Raw genomic sequence first — 8,165 nt, 5'->3', positions numbered from 1 at the left:
AAGTGATACTGGCATTGGTTTTATATTGATTGGTATCACTAATGGAAGAGAACATTTGTGCTTAAACGTTTATCTAAGAAAGAGTGAAAGCATAGACTAAGCGGGAGTAGCATATCATATTAATTGGTATAATAATGACGTGCGGATTGATAAAATCTACCTATCTCACCTTTAGGGGGAGTATCAGCTTTGTTATTATAATGTCAACAACGACATTTAAGGATTGAATGTATACAGGTTATTGTGCTGTTAAATTTGGGAATCAAGCGTATGTGTAATGAATTCTTGTAATTTGTTTATCCATATGATTGTAAGAGTTTTGTCACTAAAATTGACATAGGAGGATATTGTTAGAGAATATCTCGGTTGAACCCACCAAGCGTTGGTATGTCAAGTTTGGTTGTCATATTTTAGTAAATCAAAACTCATTTTAAGAGTCGCTTGATTATGTACTAGAGTCAACTTCGTATAGGTTAGCTTGAAAGTATTAGGATATGAGACATTACAAGTATTGCGAAGACTTGAAGAAGTGAAGAAGTAAGAAGCTGCAACGTCAACATCATCCTTCCACTTGAGGTTAGTGATATTTGACTTGAACTGTTTCATTCCCTAACGTATCTTTCAAGTCGTGCATATTGAAAACAAAATTGCGAAGCATGAACACTCTAGATAGACATAGTATTAAGGAATACAATATGAAGTTTACTGCTTAACCATTAAACTTTGTAGATAAGACATCGACATAATTGTTTAAATGCTATTGTGATTATGTATGGGTATGAGGTGAGGATTTCATCCTATGAAACAATGTTTTACATGTGTTTTAAGGAAGTAAGTTCATAAACATGTTTATGAACCGAAAGGAAATTGCCAGGCGTTATTGGTATTGTTATTCATTGCATATCTTGTGAACAACCAATATGTGTGATTTAGTATAACCGCTCATGACTTGTTATATTCTTGGTAAAACTATTCACAAAGGCCTGACTTATGTATTGGTATGACTTTTATTAGTGAAACCGATCTTAAGTAATCACCTGAGATGAGTTTGTGATTTGTGTATGACCGAATCTGGGTAAAGGGGAACCGATCCCAGTAAGAGGTGCAACACATCACAAAGGGGAATCGATCTTTGTATGAGGTGCAGCAAGTTTGTAGCAGAAAGGGGAACCGATCCTATGGACATGTGCAACACATATAAGTTAGATACCATATATATGCGGGGAACCGATCCTAGTACCTAGTCAACCGAATTTTGTAGAGCTAGTGTGACTATGCACAGTACTCACATGGAGGTAGAACCGAAACTTATTTTGGTAGAACCTTGAACCCATGATGTGTGATTGAGTGTTCTTCATCAATCACATAGTTCTTGAAAGTCAGATGAACCAATTCTAAACTTGTTTTGAAGTGTGGAAAATCGATTTCAAGGTTGTAAGTATGAACGAGGACTTACAAATTAGGATGTCGACATAGTTTGAACACGTACAGTAATGTTTATCTTTTATTGTTCAAAGTTATTCCTTAATAGCTAAAGGAAGAAAATCTCAGGATCGAAAGATAAATACGTTAAGAATCTTTTATTTAAGGTTGTTAATTTTATTTTAGGAAAATGAGAATTAGTAATGTGCATTTACTAGTTAAGGATTTTCTAAAGAGATTTTCGGTCAATATTTTGGACAGAGCATTTCCAGGAATTATGGAAACCGAATTTGGAATATATTGCATATCTTGAGAATATTTTCGGTTTTAGAAATTCCTTGGTGTTCCTTGTCTATAAATACTTGAAGTTTGCATTTCTAGCAAACCAATCCTTCGTGACAACAAACTTCCTCGGTTGTGTTGTTACTGGTGAAGCCGCCTATTCAGAGAGGAGAGTAACCTAATTAGGCGAAATCTCTTACGGCCGCTCAGTTTAAAGTCTTCTTTGGGATTGAGAAGATCTATTAGTATCATTGGTGGGAAACTAGATAATCGCGGTTTATCTTATGTTTTCGATTGATTTGATTGACTAAAGGTGGTTGAACTTTGATTGCACCTAGTTTGTTTATGCTTGAGAATCTTCTCTTCTGATATAAGATTCACTCAAACTAGATCAAAGTTTCGACAGGGATCTTTAGACTGTTTTTATTTCTAAAGACGATCTTGTGATAATCCATTGTTAACAGACTCTGTTCTGTGCGTGAGTGATTACAAGAGATTCAAGTTGTTGTGTGCAGGTGTTTATTGAAGATCTTAGAAGATTTGAAGACAAAGAAGATATTGAAGATTTCTGATTTGGGGTTCATAATCTTTGGTGTGCAAAATACTTGTTTCAGTATAAGAGGATCCAACTATAATCGGTTTATCCTTGTGGTAGGTTGGATTGATTAGTTGTGTAGATGGGCATCAATACAATTATTTGTGATTAAAAGTATTGATTGCAAAGTCTTAAAAATTACCTTTGGTAGTTGAACATAAGATAGATCTAAGAACCCGACGAAGGAGTTTATTTGAGATAAACGAAAGAGCCTTTGTCGAACTCACATCACTTGGTTGAAGAGAGTTGATACCAAACAGATTTGTTGTTCCTTTACTGTTTGGAATACGAACCAAAGGAATTGTTCCAAGTACGTGACTTATTCATAAGTTGGAGGCGTGGGAATACAGACGGAACTAGGTGAACTATAGGTTTAGTTTCTTGGTCTCAACTATACGAAGTTGGTTTAATTTTGTGTGGTGGCTTAATCCAAAGAGTATTCAATTCTGGACAAGGTCCCGGGGTTTTTCTGCATTTGCGGTTTCCTTGTTAACAAAATATTGTTGTGTCATTTACATTTATTTTCCGCATTATAATTGTTTTATTACAACTAAAATAAATTACACAAATGTTAATTCCTATTTACTTGATAAGCAATCCTATTGTGTTTGGTTAAGTCCGAACCTTTTATCAAGTAAACATACTTCGTTGTTGTATTGTCTCGATATCGTATCCATAGACGATCAAACGAAGTGTGAACCGATTAGTTGTATCGTCTCGACTCAGTCCATAGACAATCACTTGCGGAGAAAGGACTTATAGGTAGGAAATTTTTTAGCTTGAGGTATATTTGGGTACCCTCGCCTTTTCATATAGTTTTCAAATCAGGGTTTGCAATCCAAGTTACCTTGGTAACAAAGCATTCAATATTCACCGTTAGATGAAAAACCTGATTTAACCAAGATAATACCTTTCAACCGTTAGATCGAAATTATCTTGTTACACAGAAATGTACCCTCATTTAGGTTTATGTAACCGTACCTAAACGTGTACACCAGGTTGGTTCATAAATAGTTAACCGAGGTTAGCCATATGATTTACTCTCATATCAATCTTATTCATCTTAACCGTAACTAGTTCAAATGACTCAAATGAAACTAGTTAAAGAGTTGTTCAATTGTATAGAAAACACAATCAAAACCAAATCGGTTTGATTCACTTGAATCAATCATGAACATTATAGCCACGGTATGCAAAGATTGCATTCCTTATGATTTAAATGTTTAAGTTTATGAACTGACCGATTTGATAAAGTAACCATCTTAAGTATGCGTTCGGGTACGCATACTTATCTTGTCTCCTGCACCAATTTCGTATACACACATATGCATACTCTTGGTTCCCGGTTTATGGATTTATACACTAATGTGCGAACACACTATATGTACTTATACCCAAAGATGGTTACATCCTCAACTCGTTATTTCAATCATTGAAACATTCTTCTATAATGACAATAGCCGTTTTCACACACTATTAGCATCAAAGCCATTTTCAAGATATTGAAATAATCATTATCGAAACATTCAAATCCTACATCAAATGATTGTATCACTCAAACCATGTAAGATGTTACTCGTAACTTTTCTCATGATATAAGATGAACTTGGTCGAAGCGAAATCTTACCAACACATATTTCGAGAAATATGTAAACAAGATATACTCAGCTCGAAATCTCAAATGTGTATAGAGAAAACTATATCGTAACACGACTTATGTCTCAATATAGGAGATAGTAGAAATAGAATTTCCAAGTGATAGATGAGTTCAAGTCTCCACATACCTTTTTGTCGAAGAAGTTCCACAATCTCCCCTTAGTAGTTCTTCGTCTTCAAGAGATGAACGCCGAGAGATCTAAGCTCAACTACACTATCTATATCCTAGTCCGAGACATCTATAAATAGGCTAGAAATCAAGACTTATAGTTTTGATCACTAACATTGACAAACATGCTTGAGATAGCAACGCATGCGAGTTCGACCGAGCAATGCTCTAACAATCTCCCCTTTTGTCAATTTTAGTGACAAAACTATCAATACATATGGATTACAAAATAGATAAAATTGTAGCTTCCCATCCACATGCTTGATCTCCTTGGCATCTTCAACGCGACTCGAAATCTTCGTCACTTCCAAGTACTCCATGATCCTAAAGGTTGTAAGTTCAGCATCATAGTTGTTGAAGATCCGTATCTATAACAATGAGAAAACAAAATGCTTTCAATCATTGTTATACAGTGTCATAGTATTATTACACAACATCAAAGTCTGATTGTATCACAACTTTGACAACAAAACTATGGTGATATTCACCCCCCCCCCCCCTAGTCAATACTTTATCTCACATGAAAACACTCCTCCTTACATAATGATCCGTAAACCATATGTATTTGTAGTATCACACTACATATTAGTTCTCTCCCTTTTGTCAATATAAATTGGAAAAGGTACGAAAACTAGTGGGATCCTCATGAAATTTCCACGGAGATACTTCATGACTAAAAGAGAATACCATACCAAATTGTTTAGATGCCATCATAAAGCCGAAGCTAAATGCATTAATCAAGGAGTTAATAAAGATACAAGATAACCCCTAAAATTCCACAGCCGCACTCCCCACAAAGATTTGGCAATTAAGCACAAGTTCAATATGAACTCTCCCCCATTTAATGTCATCCCCGAAGGAACAACAAAGGCGACCTTACTTTCACAAGAAAAGAAGGATTTCTTTTGGAAAAATCAAATCACATGAAAACATGAATTTGAATCCAAAGTATTCAATTGAATTATCCACAAAAGAATTCATGATTAATCCAATCGAAATGCACAATTAAATTAACCACAAGAAAACTCATAATTAACTCAATTGAATTATACAACTAAATTAACCACAACATGATCAATTCAATTGGTCATGCTCGACATAAGAGAACTTACGGAGCAACAACTAAAATAACCATAAGAGAATGATCAATTTAGTTGGCATGCTTAAACATAAGAGAACTTACGAAGCAACACAATATATGCACAAAGATGTGGATCGGAGATTGACCAATACTGCGGAATAGACAAGGATTCATCCTATTTTCCATCACTATTTGCACAATGACATACAATAGGCTTAATCCTTGTATACAAAAGTTTTATCCTTTCTTCCATCAAAACAATGACATAAAAGGATTTAACTTTTGTAATGTCAAAAGTTCATTCTATCTTCTATCAATAAATTCATACCGACATAATAGAGATAACTTTTGAACAAGTATGGGAAAGTCACACGTTCACGGACGTAAACAACATATCCCATAACAATTTGCAATATATAAAATCATAAAGATTAAAATTGCAAAAACCATCTTCCAAAAACTAAGAATTTAAATAAATAAATCTAAAAAACATGAAGATGAAAATCGTTGGACATATCTATGTGAACTCACAATAATGGTTATTCCAAACCCTAGTTATTCTTCTAAAAACATAAAAAGAAGATTTACTAGACATTGAGACCTCTGAAGAATTATTTATCATCCCCGAACTCCTTGTCGTCAACAACCATTTGTGCATAGGGTTCATGGAGAAAGGAGTCAATTCCAACAAACCTTCTAGGCTGATGATGTTGAACCAGGGCCTTCTGAATTTCAAGAACTATCATAACAAAAGCCTTTATTTGTTTAATCTCCTTTCTTGCTTCCTTCAATTCTTCAAGAACATCAGAAAACTTCTGAGAATTTAGAGGAACAACTCTTGGCTTCCTCACATTCCTTCTTTTTCTTTTCAAGGTTGGAGGGAATGAAGATTTTTCTTTTTCCTTCATGATTGATGGCTTAACAATCATATTAACATCTTTTCCATCAGAACACATGATTCTTGGAGTCTCCATACGTGTATGGGTTTTTGAGAGGAAATCATAATATCAACTCAACAGGCAGTCTTAAGATGAAAAGAGTTTCAGAGAAGGAAAAAGGAATGTTGGGTCACAGAACCTTAAACAGTACAGTTTCACGCACGCACAATTCACAACCCTAAAGAGAGTAGGATTATCGAGAATAACCCTCTTTTGATAAACAGGGAGGTTCCTTCCAATATCAGTTACATATGAAAGAATTCCAAAACATACAACAAATCTAAGAAAACCAAAAAAAAAAGTTTTTTTCTTATATTTGTAAGCCTGAGGTGTGCACAATCTTGTCTCTTTTAATCAGGCACATGAGACAAGATGCACCAAAACAACACAATCAAGTTGTGCTGTGGTGAACATCAATTTGTCCACCGTGATCCTTTTGAAGGGAATTCATAGATCTCTGTTTATCAAAATATTTAGACCATACTCTTTTCTCTAGTGGTCTTGACCTATCTTTGGAAACCAACTTCTTTGAAGAGGATAAAATCTTACATACCTAAGCGGTTTTTTGAACAAGTTTGAGCTTGTTTGCTAGACGATTTGCTCTTCGTTGAAATCTCTTGACATGTCTCATCTTGTGTTTATACTTTAAACACTTTGAAAGTTCATGACCATTGAGTGAACAATAAGATCATGGAAATGGATAAGCTGATTCAGACGCCCGGAATGTGCAAGCTACTAGGCACAAGTGGAACCTGAAAAGTCAGACAGAGAGTTTCCAACATAAAGGTTAATTTGTTATTCCAGATTAGTTGAGTTTCTTTCTGGAAGAATATCAAGATTGATGTATGTATTGCTACAGTTATCAAAATCGATATATTCACAAAGAAGTGCAACACTTGATTTTTCGTCTTCATTGGAATTATAGTGATCAAAAATTTCATCAAGAGTTGCAGCAAGACCTTTGTTTCCACTGTATTTTCTATGGTTCAGACACTCATTTGCAAAATGACCAAAAACTTTACACTTAAAGCACTGTTGCATATCCTCGTCATCAGCCTCGTCAGCATCCCTGTTTTTAGGAGGAATGCGATTGTGAGGTTTACCTGACGACCTAGGGTTGTCTTTGGAAAACCGTTTACTTCTCTTCAATAGAAGATCCCTAAACTGTTAGAGCATAGCTCGGTCAACCTCGCATGCGTTGCTATCTCAAGCATGTTTGTCAATGTTAGTGATCAAAAACTATGAGTCTTGATTTCTAGCCTACATAGCTAAGTCTCGGACTAGGATAGAAAAGTGTAGTTGAGCTCAAGGACTTCATGGTGATTCATCATAAAACGACGAAGATCTATACAAGGAACCCTGGAACTTCATCAACAAAAAGGTATGTGGAGACTTGAACTTATTTATCACTCAAAAGTCTATCTCTTCTATCTCCTACTTCTTATGAGACAAAAGTCGTATGCTATATAGACTAGATCATACACATTTGACGTTTCGAGCTGAGCATTCATTGCTTATCTTTTTCTCGAAGTCGTGTGTTGGTAAAACGTTTCGCTTTGATCAAGTTTATCTTCACCTAGTGACGAAAGTCATGAAAAGTTTCAATCACTTTCAGAATTGCTCTGACGTGAATCGGTCAGTGAATAACGGCTACATAGCGTCCTCGGAGAATGTCTCAATGATTGAAATGAGAGTTTAGATTACATAACCATGTATTCCTTGAACCGAAGTTTTCGAACTTTGTTGATTAAGAGAAATCGGAAGGATTGTGGAATTGGCTTGCCAAGTCCGCGAACCCAGCTTGCGAACTCAGTCTGCAAACTGTCGGATGTTCTCGACCGAGAATTTCTGCTGGATTTTTAAAAACTCGTATGTGTGCTAAGTCCGCGAACTCATTCCGCGAACTGGCGGAAGTTCTCTTTCCGAGAATTTCTGTTGAGTTTGGAAAACTCAACCGGTTTACTTAAGTCCGCGAACTTGTTTGTGAACTTAAGAGGTTATGATCTAAAGATGTGCTCTGAA

Source organism: Papaver somniferum, chromosome 6 (genome assembly GCF_003573695.1).
Source record: "Papaver somniferum cultivar HN1 chromosome 6, ASM357369v1, whole genome shotgun sequence".
NCBI lineage: Eukaryota > Viridiplantae > Streptophyta > Magnoliopsida > Ranunculales > Papaveraceae > Papaver > Papaver somniferum.
The sequence above is the reverse complement of the archived record's forward strand: the minus strand, read 5'-3'. Positions refer to the sequence as shown.